Source organism: Ambystoma mexicanum, chromosome 10, assembly GCF_040938575.1.
Source record: "Ambystoma mexicanum isolate Mex_15411 chromosome 10, UKY_AmexF1_1, whole genome shotgun sequence".
Taxonomy (NCBI): domain Eukaryota; kingdom Metazoa; phylum Chordata; class Amphibia; order Caudata; family Ambystomatidae; genus Ambystoma; species Ambystoma mexicanum.
The window spans coordinates 1,111,751,728-1,111,773,216 of NC_090932.1; the positions used below are offsets into that span (position 1 = coordinate 1,111,751,728).

The 21,489-nt window shown below is 44.8% G+C and overlaps 1 protein-coding gene across 1 annotated transcript in view; it reads right to left on the reverse strand.

Annotated features, from left to right (window-relative positions):
- The window catches only part of LOC138492039 (poly(ADP-ribose) glycohydrolase-like), a 1,720,160-nt gene that overhangs the window by 405,952 nt on the left and 1,292,719 nt on the right, over window positions 1-21,489 (reverse strand). The gene's annotated exons all lie outside the window — the stretch shown is intronic.

Consider the following 21,489-nt stretch of genomic DNA (forward strand, 5'->3'; position numbering starts at 1 on the left):
TTCTGTTGATGCACTTCAATCTTAAAAAGCGTCAGCCCCAGGTTATTTGTGTATTATGTACAAACAGTGCTCTGCCAAAACACCCAAAGCATGTCCTGTTGCCCCCAGTGCTATTTCTTTTAGCGAGACTCACACACAACTCTACTAATGATCTGCAGCCATTTATTAAAGTGTTAGGTGTGTTTTTCAAAGCCATTACCTTGGGTAAGACTTGGAAAAGCCAACCTAGAGTTAGCAAGGCTATTCACAACCTCAGTTGAGCAAAGGTACTCTCCTACGCAGCATTGCCCAAGCAGACAGGCTGCACTAAGGAGTAAGGGGCGACTGCTGTGTATTACAATTAACATTTTAGTAGAACCGATAAGGAAAAGACTCACACAGGTAGGCTATGAGAATAATACCAAAGTAAGGCACACAAAGTATTTCAAGGTAAGAGCAAATACTTCAATACAGATCTACAACTCGCAGTTCGTTAACCCAATATTGGTCTGTGATCAATCAGACATGATTCCCCCAAAACACCTGACTTGGGACCTTTTAAATGTGGCCAGGGAAAGACAGGCTCTTCCTGATCCTGACCGTTGGGGTGGTGTTCTGCGGGGGATCACATGAGGTGGGGAAGCAAGTCAGGAGGAATGGGAAACTCCCCTTTGTAACATTCCACGAGAGCCTAATATTCAAATGGCTTATTGTAAAAATCAAAGATTTAAGAAAAACTGATTTCAACATTGTGGAGTTTAAGTCCCACAATGCTCAAAGTACTGTGATGAAGAAGAAGAAAACTGAGGCTTAAAACTGCTGTGCACACGTAATTGATGTTAACGACCCACACCTGAGAGCTACTTGGAGGTATTTAAAACCCCCTCTGGCGTGGGCCAGTAGAAGCAGTTGGAGGCGGAGTAGTAGTGGGAGCTGTGAGCGGCCGTTGTTGAATTAAGGGGACGCGAAGACCACGACCAGTGTGTATGCAGAACCGGGTCCTGAGAAGGTCATCAGAGCAGGATTTTAGGGAGAAGTCTCAGAAATGTGCTAATTCCTCTCTACCTTAGAGACCCCCAGGACTTTTGCTGGACTCTAAGACTTTTAATTGTTAACATAGAGAGAGTGAGACCTTTTTCCCCACTCTCTCATGTATTTCTCTATGGATTTAAACTCTGTTTCTTTTGGTTTTTGGATTCTGACAAACTCCATAGGCATCTTTTTGCATTGTGTCACACATCACCTTTAGTGCAGTGGCATTGGGAAGTCTTTTAGATTTCCCAAGGTTTAAATACCTTACTCTTGGATTAACTACCGTTTCCAAGAGCAGTAAAGTGCAATTGACTTTACTTACATTGTAACTGTCTAGACCCAGCACACACTATTTTACAATAGGGTGCTGGAGGGATTACTGAGTAGCCCCTTTGTCTAGCTTCTCATGTAACATTTTTGATGTTACCCTTTACACAATTAATGGCTATGGCAGTGGTTACTTTTTACTACCGTGTTGCTTTTTTACCGCGGGCTGCGTTTGCAGCCACAATAAAGCACCCATGGGTGCCATTTTTGTCAAAATGGCCCGTCTTCTTCTTCGCCATTTCTTGTTGTTTTAGTCCTTCTTGAGATTTACTCTAAGCGCCAAACCAGGTTTGGTCCTCTGGCTCTAGTATGTCTGGTGGGGGCAGGAATGAGGTAGGTGCCCAAAACTCCCTTTGCTTAGTCTCCTAGGAGACAGGAATGCACTCCAAGGTGATTGGCCGTCTGGCAAGGACCGCCACCCTGCTGGGTGACTGACAGCTAGGCTGGAATGAATGGGAGCTAGCTGCATAAAAGGCAAGGCTTTTTCGCTTGGAAGGCAGAGTCGACCACTGGACGAAGTAATCCGAAGAAGAGCTTGAAGAGGACGCCTGCTGCAACTCCTGGGCAGCTGCTGTGCTGAAACTCCAAACTCGTATCGACAGAGAAGCTCTGTGAAGACGACTTCTCCCTTTGAGTTGGTGGGACCAATCAACTCCAAAGTAAGGCACCCGGACATCCTTCGCGGAGCTGGTTGAATTTCCATTGCAGTCGCTGCTGGAACTGAATAACCACGGAGAGGAACACCAGTTTGTGTGCGTTGCTTTTAAGTAAGATGGCCAAGAGCTCCAGGAAGATCCTCCGGACTCCCAGGAAGCAGGACTGACCAAGCCTGAGCCACCTCAACAGAGTGCTGGACCCCAGAAGCAAGGAAAGGCCATTGCGACAGCCAGAAACCGCGGTGGTGCTGTTTGCGGTAGACGTGAGGAGCTGAAACACCGAAGTGCCACTTGTTCAAAGATTCCCGGTTGCCATCGGTCACCGTCCCGTTATGGTACAGGAGTCCCCAGAAGTTCTCCCTCTTGTCCCCACAACTGTGGCCCAGGAACAACAGGATCGGCATTGCTGCACAGGAACAGAAGTCATCTGCTGCATTTTTCTTCAACCTAAAGGTACTGTAAAGTCTGAGAGAACTTACCTCTCATTGTAGATTTGCTTGTAGCTTCTGCTTCACAAGTCTCCCAGCTTGTGGCCCTACATTTTGACTCTTCTTTTCTACACCAAAGACTTCTAAAAACATTGTGCAAAGACTTTTACTCACCTTCAAGAAGTGTCTCAGCTACATAGATGTTTGCCCATTGACATTGGCTTAGCCTGGTTCCCTGAATCACTCTCCTCTCCTCTGCTATCGCGTTGCACCTATCCTTCCAGGAAGGGGTTAACTTACTCTACATTGGGGAGTTCAAAAGTATTAGCCCGCTTAAAGAATATTTGTGATCCCTTGTTTGTTCTAATAACCCTTTTCTTTTGACACTCTCAAAGCCTACTCTGAATGCAACAGTAATATATGAATGTCCACAGTGCCTAGTTATTTAAGTCACCTGAGGGTGTAGGAATTGTCTGTGTGCCATCCTCAATGGGTAGTTACTGATTCTGAGAAACCTAAGAGTGTGTATTTCTGAAGTGTTTTGAGTGTTGCTTTTATATTGCTCCCTTCTGAAGAAGGCTTGTTGAAATGACTGGTAAATAAATGTGTTTATTTGAACATGTGTAACTCCACTACTGCTCACATTGACCCCTCTTGAGATAAGCCTGGCTGCTCAGCCACACTACCAACCTGTGTAGTTCAGACGTATATCAAAGGTTGGGTCCCTATTGCCAGGAGGCTGAGGTTGTTGTAGTGCACCCAAAGGGACTCCGATTTTCTTTCACTTCTGATCGTCCGTTCTGTTTTGTTTTAAATGCGCCGCAAGGCCTGCAGGCGATTTGACGCTCTGCCAAGAATTAAAATAATAATAATAATATCTCAACCTAACACAGGAGCTCTGAGCTGCAGAGGCTGTACAGTGGGAAGCAGTGCCATGACCGACCATTTCATAAGCTAGAGAGACTCTCTGAAATGCGTGTTCCCTCTGGGTGGCTGGCGATCACCGGAGTGTCTAAGGGGCAAGCTCTTTTACCCAGCGGCGTGGGTTGCTGGGGAGCTACCTAAGTGGGCAGGAGCCCTTGAAGCAGGAGAAGCAGCAGTAGCAGCATTTCACACAGACACAAGCAAAGAGACTGGTGAGTTTGCCTAAGCATGGAAACCCCGGAACACTCCATAAGCGAATGCTAGCTTTGAATCATCATTTTGAATAGTGAACTGATATTAAGGAGCCAAAAGGGCAGAGCAGAAACATTGTGAACACAAAGTAAGGTTAAGGTTACTGTTGCAAGGACCCAGTGAAGTACAAATCTAAAAAGGGAACCAGATTTGAAAGAGTCAACCAGAACTATCATTGCCAAAGCCAAGAGCGAGTGATATTAAAGAAAGCTAACCATAACCCCTATTACTCAAACCAAGAGAAAGTGTTGTTTAAAGCAAGCTCCTTTCTACCAGCAATTATGAGAAAGAGCAATACAACAACTGAATCGTTAGAAGGTTTAAGTTACTTACCTGTAACTATTGTTGTCCAGCATGGGTCTGGCATGGATTCACATGCTCATGAATATTCCCTGTCGTCAGGCTGGGAATCCTCAGTAAAAAAGAAACAGTTTCGCTTACACTTTAAAACTGTATTTCTCCTCTAAATCATTCACTGTCCTCTGGGTCGTACTGCCCCCAATCAATGACAGTTCTCTCCCTAAGCCTCGTCTCTGGGAACCATCATCAGATTTAGTAAGCACGTTAAGTGAGGCCGGTGGGAGGGTTCACATGTGAACCCCATGCCAGACCCATACTGGAGAACAATAGTTACCGGTAAGTAATTTAAACATTCTCCAGCATGGGGTCTACCATGGACGCACATGCTCATGAATAACAAATACACATTACACAACCAAGGGAGGTGGCAAGGCTCAACAGAAGTAATCAACAATTACCCCGGGAACAGACTCACCTCATGGGAACAGGTTGCGTAGCACTGCCTCGCTGACTCTGGCCTCCTCCCTGGAATCCCTGTCGAAGAAGTAGAACCTCGTGAAAGTATGCATGACTTATACATGGCAGCCCTGCAGATGTCGAGCAGGGGTACACCAGAAAAGAAACGCCATATTTGCACGATTGCTCTGGTGGAGTGGGCTCTCGGGTGGCCTGGCAGAGGCTTGTTAGCCAGCCGATGACAGAGCATGATGCAGCCAGAGAGCCATCTTGAGATGGAAGCCTTGGACAAGGCCTTCCCATTATTCACATGTCTAAAGTTCACAAACAATTGAGTAGTCTTCAGAAAACTCTTTGTGCGTGTCAAGTTGAACTTCAAGGCACAAGAAACATTCAGCGAATGCAATGTCCTCTCCACTGGCAATGAGGGATTCGGGAAGAAAATGGGTAACAACAAAGGTTTGTTGAGAAGGAATTCCGACTGAATCTTTGGCATGAAAGATAGGTGTGTACGCAGAACACTGGACCTCACCCACTCATCTGGCTGAGGTGATGGCCACGAGGAATGCCATCTTCCATGAGATAAACCTGAGTGGGACTTGATGCATAGGTTCGAAGGGTGACCCATAAGTCTCGTCAGAACTACGCCGAGTTCCCATGCCGGGGCTGGCGCCTTCACTGGCGGGAAAGCCCGGTGAGAAACTCCTTGACAAGTTTGTTGGACCACAGCGTGGATCTTCCCGGGGATCTGGGGCAGCGTGAGATGGCCGCCAAGTGTACCTTGATGGACACGTCAGCCAGGCCAGCTTTTGCCAAGAAAAGCAAGTATGAAAGAATCTGTGGGGCCGTGACCGTCGGAGCGGTAATCTTCTGTGACCAGCACCACGTAGAAAAATGTTTCCACTTATGGCAGTATCATTTAGTGTTGACGACGCCCTGGCTTTGCCGAGGACCTCCTTGCAGTCCGCTGGCAGATCATAACCCCCAAATTCTAAGGCTGAAGGAGCCATGCCTTCAGGTTCAGATATCCTGGATCGTGATTAAGGATTGCGCCTCCCTCTCTCGTGAGCAGATCCGGAAGTACTGTCAACTTGACTGGAGGCAACGCTGACAGGCTGAGTAGGTCCGGATACCAAATCTGCCTTGGCCACGCTACGGCAATGAGCATCATCCTGCACTGACACTGTCTAAGTGTGTTGATCCCACATCGCAGGAGAGGAAACGGGGGCAGGTGTACATAAACAGACCCTCCCACAGGAAGGAGAACGTGTCCCCCAAGCTCCTCGGTTGGTGGAATCTGCTGGCAAACGTCTGCCATTTGGAGTTCGCAGCCGTGGCAAAAAGATCGATCGGGGGTCTGCCCCATTTGACGAACAGATGGTTTGGAATTTTTATTTTATTCTGTGAATTTTTAAGCATTCTATTTGTCTTCGATGTTTTTGTAAAGGTTTGAATAAACCGAACACAAATAAAATAAATAAAATAAATTAAAAAAAGATGGTCCACCTGATCCAAACGAAGTTCACACTTGTGGCAGGCAAGAAGTTCCCTGCTGAGGGAGTCTGCAATGGTGTTCTTGACTCCTGCCAGATGAAGCGGGACAAGGAACATTCCCCTGCCCAATGGCCCAGTGCCTCAATCCCTGAGCTTCCTTGTAGAGCGCTGGGGATCGAGTGCCCCCTTGATTGACACTTGACAACTCCCTGGGTTCCTCTCAGTATACACACTTGTGATTCTCAGCGTTTCATATTCATTCTTATGTTTTATTTCATATTTATTCTGTGGTCTCTGTTGCCTCCCCCTCTCGCTCTACCCCAGTAGATTCCATTCTTGGGGATTGCATTCCTGAGGTCCGACGTCAAGACCAAGCGGCTTCGCTCTACTTCTGTTGTCTTCCTGACTCCGCAGCGGAGTCACCCTGAGTGTCTGGTCAACTCGGGCTGTTCAGTGTCGCTCGTCTGGCAGGCAATTTAGTTTCTGCTATTCCTGTTGGTTTCAGCGTCATTCGTCGGGCCCAAGGCCCACCACGGATCTCCCGTGGTCACACCACCACAATGGATGTTCTCCTGGACTCTGTTCTGCCAGCGGATTCACCCCTGCTCGCAACACCAGTCTTCCGGCATTCTCTGCTGGCTTTCTCTCCTTCCCCAACAGCTGCGGCCTCTGTGGTTCCTCACTGCTCCACCCCTGCAAGGTGTAACAATGCCATAGGGCTTCCCCTACATATGGCTTTCTCTTCGATCTCAATCGACTTGTCTAAGTTACATATGCGTCAGAATGCTAATGGGCATTCCGTTTGGCTTCAGATTTCCACAGCCCACTCAACTAGTGCTGGTAAAGTAATGACGTTCAATTAGTGCAGGGAAAATGCAATTATTTGCTAATTAGGGAGTCAAGTGTCTTAAGTTGAGCTGCAGTGAAAGGAGGAGAGGAGCAACTACCACCCCTGGGGTTCACAAGGATGACCCACAGAAATTATGATCCTGACAACACCGTCCTGGACCAGCCCCAGATAGTGCTTAGGTAAGCAGGACTTTGCACCCAATGGGAAGGGTGATCATTCAAGAGATATACATGACCTCAGGATCCAGAGCCCCTAAAAAGGTAAAAACTGTACCAGGTGTGAGAAACCTGAAGGTGTCTCACCCGCTACTCCCCAGGGATCTGTCATCCAGGTGGCCAGGACACGGCCATCGCTTTTAGATCCAGTTCCTGGGGGTGGACCAGTGTGGGAGGATCACCTGGATGAGGGATCTTCGGGGAATGGGGCACAGGATGGTGAGATGAGGTACCCAACACCTTTTCCCCATCCGACCAGGTAGGATACTTGGGAACTCAATCCCCCGCCTGTTCCTGACACAAACACTTTCTCATGGACAGCTCACCGTGAGTGTAAACGGATTAACACCGGAGCCGTATACCTGACATGTCCCTATACAATGGTCAGGCAATTAATGATCATTACACACACCTGACTTCCATCACACTTCCCCACACGGATAAAAGGCGGAGCACGAAAGCACTCTGAGCAAGGGAAAGCACACGAGGAAACAGCAGTTGCAAGATGGCAGTTTAAGACGGCGAGGCCATAACCGGTTGCAAGGAGGGAAGTGCCCTTGACCTTTTCAGACCGTTACTTTCGGGAACCTTGGAAAATACGAAACCTAAGACCTGGGACTAAAGATGAAGAAACCTGCATTGTGTGTCTGAGGGACCCAGGGATCTCCTGCATCGATAATCAAGGCTGGGAGGAGAGTTTGCAGCCGTGGTACTGTCCTTGGCTCCGACAACAAAGCAGCACCATTAAAGACAGCACAGCCGGTGAGTCGGAGAGACTGATACCAGACCAGCCGGTGTTGGAACCCAGGTTGTAAGCGGCAACAATGTATGAAGAAATCTAAAAAGAACAGTGTGTGAAATGTATGTGACGAACGACGTGAATATTATTGAAAACTAGAGGAATTATTGAACTTTTGGAGGCCAAGAAAGATACCATAGAGTGGTCCGGCGCCACGTGGGTGCTCATTCGCAGGTCTCTGTTAGGTATCCAACTGGTTGGCAACTGTGAAAAGGAAATTCTGAGATCGTAGTGGTCCTGCGACGGGTCAAGCTAAACCCTGTGCACATTCAAAAGTATTCGATAGTTTAATGTGAACTGAAATTGTCTGAGCCCGGCTGAGGGAGAGTAACTGTGTAAGAGGAAGGATCTGAGCCCGGCGGAGGGGGATCCGGGGTGAACCGTGAGTCACCCGAGAAAAGAATATTCTATGAACATTGTTAAAAGGGGGATCTGAGCATGGAAGAGAGGGATCCAGGGAGAATCACCTGAACTGAGCACCTACAAGAGGAAAGGAACTTTGTGTTTTGTTTTGGTACATCAGGCCCTCTGAATCAAGAGACTTTGATAAGTGAAAGACTTGGGCACAGAAGGTCCTGATGCTGGTAATGGAACTGTATCCTTGTGCCGACGAAACCAGAGTGTGTGCTTTGCTCGAGTGAACCATCTTGTTCCGTGCCGAAAGCGTGGGGAAGAGAGGCCCACAGCCGGAACATCCTGACATATCATTTTGTGAACACTTCTTTCTTTTTTCATGAACACTGCCCAACACTATTTGTATTTAGTGGTAAGGCTTGGCAATAGTATTTTTTAGTATAGGCCCTTTTATTTTGACGAGACTCAGCTAGGACCATATTATTATTTATTTGATGGTCGTAGCTTGCTCCCATCTGTAGATTTAGGGTTTGATAGGCGTTTATCACACCCTTGTTGAAGTTCAATAAAACACCCTTGAACCACGGTCAGAAAACCAGTACTCACATCCCATTGCCTGCCCCTCTGAATCCTTTACCAATAATAGAAGTCCCGTTCTCAAGAATTGGGATGGACATCATTGGACCTTTAGAAACGTTGAGACTGGGTAACTAATATGTTCTTCTTATCGACTACGTGACCAGATACCCCAAGGTGTTCAATATGCGGAACACCACCCCCATGAAATCCTAAAGCACCTCCTACCCTATTTTTCCAGGGTTGGCTTTCCTAAGGGAATCCTGACGGATTGTTGGGTAAGATTTTCATAGAAATGGTAAATCCTCCTGACCTGGGTCAACCCCAGAATGTATTGCTTTACTATTGGGATCTTTCTTTAATACCTCATTGAGTGGGAACCTTTTTCCACACTCACAGATTCTTTTACTCTTTTTTATGGGTGTCATTTTGTTTTTACTCTCCATGGTGTCTTTTTAAAGTTATCCTCTTTAACAACTGTTTGGTAATAAGTGCCTGTTGTTGCTGGGGTGCCCTATGAGCTCTCCTTTTAAAATTTTCTCTGGCTAACTTTGAGAGAAATACAGTTCCCAAGGGTAGAAAGGATCTTTGGATCCATTTTACACATTGTTAGGTGAAACCAGCACACCCACCTAATGTGGAGTGCTGGGAAGATGCAATGTATCCCCTTTCACACTAAAACTGTAAAACTTCTGTTAAAGGGACAAGCCCACCTTCAATGGCTGGGGGCAGTAATACCTTGTATTAATTTGGTGTACATTTACCGTGGGCTGTGTTCGCAGTTGCAGTAAAGGCACCTAAGGGTGCTCAGTTTATCAAAATGGCCCTGGTCTTCTTTTTTCACAATTGTAGTGCTTCTTGTCCTTTCTTGTTCCTTCCCCTGACATCCAGGGTGGGAATTTCCTTTGTGTGAATTTTATCTTCAGCGGGAATCTCCTGGAATCCCCACAGAGGCTCCAGTCTGTCTGTGAGAGCAGGAAGCAAGGGAGGAGTCCAAAACTCCACAGCCCTTGGTCTTCCTCCTTGCCTGAATAGGGACACATCCCAGTGGGGGGCTGGCTGTCCTGATTGGACAACCAGACCGCCCCTTGTTGTAAAATGCAGGGCGAGAATGCAGATGTTGTGCTGTAGTTCCTGATAAATACTGCGAACCTGGAAGCTGAAGAAAGGTCGACCACTGGAACCGAAAACGAAGAGGATGATGAAGGAAAAGGGGCTGAAACGATTTCCAGCGACCGGAGAGCCTGCTGTGTAACCAGAGCCTGATGTAGTCCCTCCTTCCATTCGACCTGGGGACTCCGAAAACGATGACCCTGACCCAGAGCCCACTAGACTCATGAAGACCTGCATTTTGTACCATCCCATGCGTTGCTGCCACCTTGCGATGCTGCAATACCCCAAAACCCTGGGACTTCGAGCCATTGTGCGGTGCACGGTCTTCCGTATTCCGAATCTCGCTGAAACTTTGTGGGCATCCAGCTGGATCTCAAGAGACACAAATCGCGCTGAAACGTCTGGACCTTTGTAACAAGAAAAATTCAACCGTGATTTTCTGTCTTTTCTGGGTTCCTTGAAAAGGCACCAAATCCATAGAAACACATTCAGCCAAGAGGAAACCCTTGCATAGAGCCCTGAGTCGAAAGGGCGAGGTGCTTTTGTTTGGCAAAGTGGAAGTGTAAAACGAAAGGAAAAAAACGCTTTGGAGACCTTTTTCCCTTAAACTGCTGCATTTATCAAGGGGCATTGTCAGCACACATTAAAAGCAGCTGATTATTAAATTGCGCCCCCAAAACCCTTGGCGTGTAAGCCCTGAGTCGAAAGGGTGAGGCGCTTTTGTTTCGTGCATTGGCGCCAGTGCATTACGGAAAGGACCTGCATTCATCTATGTGTTGTAAATAATTTCGAAATTATTCTCAGAACAGAGTTCTGATCAAAAACTCATTGCACTTCCAACTCATATACATTGTGAGAATTCACATCGCAAGATCTGTTTCGCCACACGACAGTTTGAGCATACATGTATTTTGTATGCGTATTTGCCCCGTTGTAAAGTCTAGTACAGAGGAGTCCCGCGGGTGGTTATTTGAGTGTGTGGCTGCACGGGGGGGGAAACTTGTGCAGGCGATAGCAGAGTCTGGGAGACTGCTGGGACCTGTTCCCTTTGATCCCGCTCTCCAAAACCACCTGTAGGGGAGCTTCTGAGCAAACCTTCTTGAAAAAGTGGTGGAGAGTCCAAGTGCCTGGAGAACTTTCCCTGCCTAGTGGAAACAGAGAAATTAAAGTCGAGGAACTATATTTCAGTAAGAAGGACAGGCCACAGGATAACGGCAATGAAACTTTGTAGCAATCTGCTAGAAGGGGATAATAGAGTCCCAGAATGGGGGGAGCCCTCTAAGCAACCCACAACATCAGGTGATGTTGAAAATAGACTGGGCACGGTGTCGGAAGGATTGGTAGTTGTGTCACCTTACCCACTTAAAATCCAAGCTCAAATACATGCTGAACCATCATGCATTACCCCAGGGAGAAATCCGGGGTTAGAGGAAGACTCTGTTCCTATTATACAAGCTTGGAGTACATTATAACAACAACAAAAATCCAAAAGTAAATTGAAGATCATTTTGGAAACAGAAAAAGAAGTATAAGTATGAATGAGGAGGACATGATATAAACCACCAAAAGGGAAGTCTGCTGTTAAGAAGGAGAAGTAGAGAGGCCATTGAGCCAGAAATCTCTATTAACCAGAATGAATCATTGATGGAGGATGGAAGACTGGAGATCTCAGTCGTAAGAAAAAGCCTGAATAAAATGTTGAGGGCCGATGTGTTGGATCTAGAGGCAAGTGGTACAGATGAAGGAGATTCTTTTGTTCCTCAACAAGACATTGGAATTGGGGTATCAGCTCAGGCTAATGAGGACACTCTTTCAGCATTAAGTTACGTCCTTGACTCCTTAGTGTCACTCTTCGAGCTACTGAGGGGAGAAGTACACTCTCATGCAGGTATACTCTTGGAGTTAAGAAAAGAAGTGGCCTCTCTAGACTCTTCAGTGACAGGTTGCAATAATGTAATAAACACCATTGCCACCCCCATACTGGCAGAGCTGAGGTTGGAAACCACGAAATTAGGTCTTGATAGCTCTGCTTTACAACAAGATGCTCTCAGGAAAGAGAAAGATGAAACTATAAGTATTCCTCTCCTGCAGAATATGTCAACCCATCTAAATGAAGTGTCGGCAGAAATAAGAAGGAGTTGAGAAGGAAAAGCGGAAGAGGTACTTAATTCACAGTTTGATGATACGCCATTATCTGAGTCAGTTCGGGAGGAATTCAGAAGACTGGCAGACATGGAAGAGGGAATCCAGGACGAAGTCCCCTCGGATCGGCTGTGTTTGGATGATCGTCCAAAATATGAAGATGATGCATCTATCGTAGAAGTGGAGGAAACTAATTCTTGCCAGTTTTGTAGTAAAAAAAGGGAGAGCAAGAGAGAAGCACGGAGAAAGAAAAGACTTAAAGAAACTGCATCATCTAAAAAGAATTTTAAAAAAACAAAGAAGCAAAAAACATCTAAACCAAATAAATCAGAGACAAATGCATCTTTGAAAATATTGTCAACAGTCCCGTTGGAATCAGGATGAAATGGAGAAGAAGTGCTGCACATAGCCGCCCCTACGATGAATAACCGGGGGGAAAAACCCAGTGGAGAAACAAAAAATAGTGTCGGAGGGAAAGTTGAAACAGGATAACACTCACTCCGCACCATCTATTCTTAAAAAAATAACTGGCTCTCCAAACATGAGGGTGGAACTTCAAACTGATACTCAAGTGAGTGGGACTATTGGAGAGAAAGGGATTTAAGATCCGAACCAAACCCAAATTCAAGCTAACAATTGCAGAGAGGGGCTCGATCAATAGCCCCAATCTTTTTAATAACGAAGAAGATATCAGGGTTCGGAGATCAAACCAGCCAGAGGAGGGGAAGCAACTTACATTTTGAGAACTGTAAAATAACACCTATTTTTCTGAAAGGCCTCCAAAAGAGAACAGAGAAATTAAATGATCATGAGTAAGTAAGAAGGGGAGAATAGAAATCCAGAATGTTGGAATCGACATTGAATGGAGAAGGGAAAACAGTAAGAATGGAGGATTTACAGGAAGATGTACTTAAGGTACACAATCATCAGATGATAGAAGATTGCCCAGGTGGAAGAAAGGATAAAGGGCCTTCGGCTTTTGCAATACCTATAATCTGGATGTCATTGAAGACAAATAAAAACAATATAAAATCTCTGTGCAGGGGGAGATGTTGTCCATTCTGAAAAAAATGCCCAGCCTGTACCTTGTTAAAACAAATGACATAGAATATGTTCACTTCCCAGATCTATCTAATTCTAGGGTGGCAGAAGTGGGTCTGTCATCAAGGGAGTGTTTTGAGGCAATATTGATGGCTAGGAATGAACTAGAGAAAAATGAATTGTTAGTCTCCACATCTAAACTAGAGGGTAAGGGGAATGGTGTTAAATCAGGGTCTAAATGGACATCCAGGGTGGGGTACGAGAAAACATACAGTACAATTTGTAAAATCCCACAGAAGAGGCTGGAAGACCAGGAAGACCATATGCAAACGAATTCCCTCTCTATGTTGCCACAAATTTTACAGAAGTCTTTCAGAGATTGAGAGTAGGCCAGAGGTCACTTTAACCACTCAGGCATAAAGGTGTTCTGTTGAAACACGCGGGGTCCTAATACATTTACCACTAAGAATATGAATATTATCTTTTTAGGAGTGGGGATGTATTGATGCTCCAAGAAACGTGGCTGGTCAATGCAATAAGTGTAGAGTGGTACGCAATATTCTTCCAATCGGCTTCTCAAAAAGCAAAGGGCAGACCGAGTGGAGGTCTGTTGATGGCCTTTAAAAATTCAGTATTCAAAGAGGTAATTGTGATAGCAGATAACATTAAGGGAATTATAGCATGCAAAGCCATTTTTAGACAACAATTTGTGAATATATACTGGAACCCCGCCTGTTCCTCTCAACAGACCTTTTTGGCCGATTTAGCTATATTGTTGGAAAAATTGAAGACATTGTCAGGAGGTGTTCCAATTATTCTTGGAGAAGATTTGAATTCACAATGTATCCTACTCAGTCAAGAAATATTCAAGAATACTACTCGTAGAACATCTGAGAAGGGAAGACTCTGTGTGGAGTTCCTTAAGGGATGGGGGCTTGAAATGGCTAATGGAAAACTTCCAGGGGATATTCCTGCAAGGCCAACTAGAACACAGGGAACAATGTTTACCACACTGGATTACTTCTTTTTATCAGCGTATTTAATTACTTATAATGTCATCATGACTGTAGTCCAGGGTGGAAACAGCGATCATTTTCGCCTAGAATTGACCTTTCAAGACCTTTCCTGTAATCAACAAGAGAAATATAAGCACTCAATTTCTAGTAGGAAAGAGAAGTTCCATCTCCAGAAATATGAATGAGGAGGGGAGGTGCTTAATAACTGCCTCAAGAAAGCAGAGATTTCCCAGATCGAGAATTGCCAGCCAGAAAACATTTGTCAAATTTGTGTGGTCAGTCTGCCCACCTTCAGTGAACAGAGGAGGGAAGAAACAGATTTTCTGCCACTCTTTTGACGAAGGAACCATGTTGAGAAAGAAAAGGTTAAATCAGATGTTAAGAACGTTGAAAAGGGTAAAAGTGAGTGAAAAGACACGTAAAAATTAGGCTAGAATCTTGACCAAGTCATATAAAAGTTGGTTGGTATCTAGAAAGATGTGGAGACTACAACAGGATGGGGAAAAGAGACTCTAGAGAGTTTTGGTCAGTGATGCCTCAGCTGGAAGTAAAAACACAGACAACTATGTAATTTGGTTTCGGAAAAAGGCTGGACCTCCTACTTAACAGAGGTCTTTAGTGATCAACAAAAAACTGCTATTCACTGGAACAAGGAAGAGAGTTGGAGCCTCACTTTCGATGAACAAACTATTCTTGATCTGATTGGTAATGGTTCGGTTTCCAAGGCTGCAGGGCCAAACGGCCTGACATATCAAGTTTTGAAAGACGAACCAAATTTGTGGGCCACATTACTGAACTGGCTTTTTAGGGCGATCCAACGAAAACAGGAATTTCCTCCGTCTTGGAAGTCTGCGATTATAATACCATTGTTCAAGGGGGGCGATCGGGTAGTGGCATCGAACTAATGGCCGATCGCCCTCTTGAACATTGAAAGCAAGATTTTCAATAGAATTCTGATGGGGGAAGTGGAAAGCTGGGAAAAGAGAACAAAGGTCCTGTCGAAATGTCAAACAGGATTCAGGAAGGGCCTTTCTACAGCATTAAATGTTGTAGTATTGAATTTATTGAGTGAAAATGCAGGCAGTAAAGGGGGGTAGCAGCTCTATGGAGCATGGGTTGATTTCTCTAAAGTGTTCGATCAAGTGGACCGAAACAGACTTTGGTGGAAATTGAGGGTATGGGGCATCCCAGAGGGAATCCTGGGGATGCTAATTGAGCTACATAAAAATACAACAGTAAGAATCCGTCTTGATGAGGAGGGTCATCTCTCTGATCCAGTGATGGTGGAAAGGGGAGTTTGGCACGGTTGCTTAGGGGCCCCCCTATTCTTCCATTTTTATTTGGCCAATATGGGGAGTTTTTGGCTCCAGCAGTGCTGGCAAGCCCGGTATTAAATGGGGCTAAAATCCATTGGCTTGCATAGGCGGACGATGTCGTCTTGCTTGACAAGACGGCAATCGGTCTGCAGCGTCTCCTCAACAGACTACTTTGCTATGCAGAAGAAAATGGTCTATCCATAAACCTCAATAAGTCGAAGATATTGGTGCTTAGACACAGGGAAAAAAAGTGGTTTTCCCCAAGTGGGGGCTTGGTGGACAGAGCATTGAAAGGGTGGAGGAGTTGCTTTATCTAGGGTATAAAATATGGTTTATAGTCATAATGTCGACAACAAAAATGTCGACAGTCAAAAAGTCGAAAAAAAAATGTCGAAAAAAAAAATGTCGACTTTTTTTTTCAATGCATTTTTTTTTCGAAATGGGGGGGGGTTCCCCCCCAGCCCCCCTTTTTTTTATTTTTCCCTTTTTTTTACTCCCGAACCCCTAAAATAAATATATAATTTAAAAAAACGAAAGTCGACATTTTTTTTTCGACATTATGACTCCCCACCATAAAATATATGCTTCTCTGGCAGCATATAAAGTAGAGCAAGATCTTTCTATGAAATTATCACAATTGACTGCCCAAATCAAGATAATTCTGATGGGATACTGTAGAGTCTCTATCATACCGTTAATCAAATATCAGGCAAAAGTTGCACCAATTGCCTTATATGGTGTGGAAGCTAAGCCACTTCTATGGAACGGGAACTGGGAAAGATGGGAGGGCCAACTTTGGAAAAATGTTCTGAGGTTACCAATGTGTCTGTCGACATCAAACATCAGATTTGAATTGGGCTTAAGATCTTTATATTCTCAAATGGGGTGGAACCTAATCTCACTTTTCCGGTTAATAACATTGGCTCAAGAAGGGTCATTATATCAAAATGTTAATGTACATATGGTGAAATGTTGACACATTTACATCGTATGGTTTCAGGATGGTTAGATAAAGCTGATATTAAAACCCAAACATTACTAGAGAACCCAGTGAAGGCAAAAAAACAATGGGACAAGATGGATTGGATCCTTAGCATTGAGGTGGTTTGGGAAGCGGTAAACATGAACCCAATGCTGAAGGCACATAAAAAGCTGGGCCACCTAAGCAGATACCTGGTGAAATTTCCTGACTGGGTCCTAAGGAAAACATTCTTGAGATTGCGGTTAAACGCAATCCACACGGGAGAAGTGCTGGCAAAAAGAGGGAAGGGAAATTCCGCTATTCAACTGTGTTAAATTTGCAAGAACCCAGAGGAACAGTCAGTTGAACATCTACTCATGGTTTGTAAGGGTACTTGGCATGAGAGATTCAGGTTTTTTGAAAGATATGGTTTGGGCTCCAAATACTTTGTACCGGATACTTTCTGGGACTGGTTAATTTCTGGGCACTCACAAGGTCTGACAATAGCTGTGATTAAGGTCTTAGAAAAAACTAATATTGTGTTTTAAATAATCACAAAATTTGAATATTTTGGGCGTTTCCTTTTTTTTTGTTGCATATCCATAAGATGAGTAGAATTTAGTTTGAGAATCAAGAAAATGTATTGGGAGGGAAAATGAGTAAAGTGAAGTTTATGGTATTTGGTTATATTTTAAATTAGATTACGGAATGTTAGGGGAATTTCTTTTCAATTGTTCTTTATTAAGGTGTGTTTTTTCTTTTCTTTTTTTCTTTCTTCTCTTTTGTGTTCTCTTTCTTCTTTCTTTTTACTTTCTTTCATGTGTCTTTCTCTGTTGGAAGTATGGTTTGAGATTAATGAAATAAGAAAGCTTTATTGATTTTGTTTTAAGATTTTGGAAATGTGAATGATATAGTTAATTCTTTGCTTGGTTTGTTTTTGGTTGTTGGAAAATTTCTTTTTTGTAAAAGGTTTTATTTAAACCAAATACAAATAATAATTAATAAAAAGAAACCCTTGCATAGAGCCTTCTACGTTGATTTCTGCTACAAAGTCCCTTCCAAGGTCCTGTTTTCAGTCACTGTTAGGGAGAATTCTCAGTAATGTGCTAATTCCTCTCTACCTTAGAGACCCCAAGCACTTTTGCTGGACTCTAAGACTTTTTAATTTTTAACTTGGAGAGAGTGAGACCTTTTTCCCACTCATGTACTTTTCTGTGAATTAAACTCCATTTCTCTTTTGGTTTCTGGAGTCTGACAAACTCCATAGCCATCTTTTTTTTGCACCTTTAGTGAAGTGACACGGAAGTCTTTTAGATTTCCCAAGGTTTAGATACCTTCCTCTTGGATTAACCACTGTTTCCAAGAGCAGTAAAGTGAAATTGACTTTACTTACATTATAACTTTCTAGACACAGTACACACTATCTTACAATAGGGTGCTGGAGGGGTTACTTAGAATCCCCTTTGTCTAGCTTCTCATGTACCATTTTTTATGTTACCCTTTACACAATTAATGGCTGGTTTCAGTGGTTTACTTTTTACTACTGTAAGGTGTTTTTACCGCGGGCTGCGTTCGCTGCTACAGTGATGCACCCATGGGTGCAATTTTTGTCAAAATGGCCCAGTCTTTTTTCGCCATTTCTTGTTATTTAGCTCCTTCTTGAGATTTACTCTGCGCGCCAAACCAGGTTTGGTCCCTTTCTTTGTTTTGTCTTTGGCAGGCTTCACGAGTGAAATCCGCCTCTGGCTTATGGGTGTCTGGCGGAGGCAGGAAGTGAGAGAGGTGCCTGTGCTTAGTCTTCTAGGAGACAGGAATGCAATCTTAGGTGATTGGCCGGCTCGCTGTCTGGCAAAGACCCCAGCTGGGTGACTGACAGCTAGGCTGGAATTAATGGGAGAAACCTGCATAAAAGGTGAGGCTTTTTGGCTTGGAAGGCAGAGTTGACCACTGGACTAAGGAATCTGAAGAAGAACTTGGAAGAGACGCCTGCTGCAGCTCCTGGGCCGCTGGTTTGCCGGGTGAAGCCCTGCTGCTGTGCTGATGCTCCGAATTCACCTCGACTCGAGAAGCCCTGCAAGGACGACTTCTTCCCACGAGTTGGTGGGACCAATCAGTCCAAAGTAAGCCACCTGGACATCATCTCGGAGCTGGTTGAATTCCCACTGCAGTCGCTGCTGGAACCGAATAGCCAGGGAGAGGAACACCATATTGTGTGCGCTGCTTTTAAGTTGGCCAAGAGCTCCAGGAAGATCCTCCGGACTCCCAAGAAGCAGGAATGACATAGCCTGAGCCACCTCAACAGAGTGCTGGACCCTAGAAGCAAGGAAAGCCCATCTCGACAGCCAGGAACCGCAGTGTTGCTGTTTGCGGTAGACACGAGTAGCTGAAACACCGAAGTGCTACTTGTTTGAAGATTGCCGGTTGCTATCGGTGTTAGGCAAAGTTTGAATGCAGTACCCTCTGGGAACACTACATAACAACTATGACTACAGGTATTGGCAACCTAACCTTTGGTATAAGCTTATACTACACAGTTTTGGTAGCGTGTTGAGCAGCCAGGCTTATCTCAAGAGGGGAAATGTGAGCAGTAGTGGAATTACACAAAGATTCACAGTCACAGGTATTCAAATAAACTCTTACACTTAAGGTTTCTTGCACAAACAATAATTCATTTATCAGTATGTTATAAAGCCTTCTTTTGAAGGGAGCATATTATAGTAACACACAAATACACTTCAATACTGTACACTCTGGGTTTCTGAATCAGACCAGACCCCTTTGGCATGGCCCACAGACGCAACCTACACCCTCAGGTGACTTCAATAACAAGGGTGCTGGGGACATAATATCTTACTGTTGGCATTCAGAGCACTCTTAAACGTTGGTAAAAGGCAAAGGTTATTAGAACACAAGAGACCACAAATATTCCTAAGCAGTTAAGTACTTTTAGTTCCTCGAAGAAGAGTCATACAATTCAATAGGCTAAGCCAAAGTAAATGGGCAAAAGTCTTGGATAGGGAGAAGCACTTCTGGTAAGTAAATGGAAAAGTCTTTGCACAAGTTCTTAGAAGTCTTTGGTGAAAAGAAGAATCAAATGTATGGCCAATAGCTGATTAGACTTCTGAGTTGTCGAAGTTACAAGCACTTCTACAGTAAGAGGTAAGTTCTCTTAGACTAGTTTTACAGTACCTTGGTTAAGAAGAAAAGATGCAGCTGATGACTTCTGTTCCTGTGCAGCTCTGCAGATCTCACTTATCCTGGGCCTCAGTCATGGGTACAAGCGGGAGGATGTCGGGGGACTCCTGCAATGCACTGGGACTGTCAAAACTCGCAACCGGCAAAATTCACTTTCAGTGGCTGTTTCGCGTTTCAGCTCCTTGCATCGACCGCAAATAGCAGCAACGCGGTTCCTGGCTGTCAAGATGGACTTTCCTTGCTTTTGGGGTCCCGCACTCTTTTGAGGGGGCCCAGGCTTGGTCAGTCCTGCTTCCTGGGAGTCCAGGGGATCTTCGAAAGCTTTAGGTCAGCTTAAAAGCAACGCACACAATCTGGTGTTCCTCTCCCTGGCTATACGGTTTCCAACAGCAACTGTGGAAATTCAACCAGCTCCAAGATGGATATCCAGGTGGCTTACTTTGGAGTTGATTGGTCGCACCAACTCAAAGGGAGAAATCGTCCTTGCAGGGGCTTCTCTGTCGATGCAAACTTGGTGTTTCGGCACTGCAGCAGGGCTTCACCGGGCTAACCAATGGTTCAGGAGTTGCATCAGGCATCCTCTTTAAGGTCTTCTTCGGTTCCTTCGTCCAGTGGTCGACTCTGCCTTCCAAGCCAAAAGACCTGCCTTTTATTCAATTCTCTCCCATTCAGTCTATCCTAGCTGTACTCACCCAGCAGGGTGGCTGTCCTTGCCGGAGAGTCAGCCAGCCAATCACCACAGAGTGCATTCGGGTCTCCTAGGAGACTAAGCACAGGGAGTTTCGGGCACCTCCCTCCCTTCCTGCCTACCCCAGACACTCTGGAGCCAGAGGCGGGCTTCACCTCTGAATGCCACCAAAGGCAAAATTAACAAAGAGACCAAACCTGTTTGGCGCGTAGAGAAAATCTTTAGAAGGACCTTTCCACAAAGACATGGCAAAAAAAGAAGACCGGGACCATTTTGTCAAAGATGGCTCTGCGCCATTTTGAAAACAATGGCTCCCGCGGTTGCTTTAACGGAGCCGCGAACGTAGCCTGCGGTAACTGCAAACCATGGTAGTTCAACAAAACCACTGCCACCAGCCATTCAGTGAGGAAAGGGTGACATAAAAATGTTACATGAGCATCTAAACACAGGGGATACTAAGTAACCCCTCAAGCAGTCTACTGTAAGATAGTGTGTGCTGGGTCTAGCAAGTTACAATGCTAAGTAAAGTCAATTTCACTTTCCTGCTCTGGGAAACAGTAGTTCATCCCAGAGAAAAAGGTATTTAAACATTGGGAAATCTGGAAGACTTCCCTGTGTCACTGCACTGAAGGTGCTGTGTGACACAATGTAAAAGATGATGCCTATGGAGTTTGTCAGGCTCCATAACCAAAAGAAACACAGTGTATGTAAAATCACATTAAAATACATGCAAGACTGGGGAAAAAGGGTCACACACTCTCCAGGTTAAAAAAATCAAGTCCTCAAAATCCAGCAAAGTTGCTGGGGGTCTCCAAGGTGGAGGGAATTAGCACATTTTTGAGCATTTTCCCTAACAGTCGGTGACCGTCCCATTGCAGTGCAGGAGTCCCCAGAAGTCCTCCCTCTTGTTCCCACGACTGAGGCCCAGGAAAACCAGGATCTGCAGAGCTGCACAGGAACAGAAGTCATCTGCTGCATTTTTCTTCTAACTAAAGGTACTGTACAGTCTAAGAGAATATACCTCTTGTTGTAGAGTTGCTTGCATCTTCTACTCTCACAAGCCTATCAGCTTGTGGCACTACATTTGATTCTTCTTTTTCTTCAAAGACGTCTAAAACATTGCACAAAGACTTTTACTAACCTGTAAGAAGTGTTTCAGCCACATAGACATTTGCCCATTGACATTGGTTTAGCCTGGTTCCCTGAATGACTCTTCCCTCCTCTGTTATTGTGTTACACCTGTCCTTTCAGGAAGGGGTAACTTACTCTGCATTGGCGGGTCCAAAAGTATTTGACTGCTTAAAGAATATTTGTGATCTCTTGTTTGTTCTGAAAACCCTTTCTTTTGACACTCTCAAAGCCTACTCTGAATGCA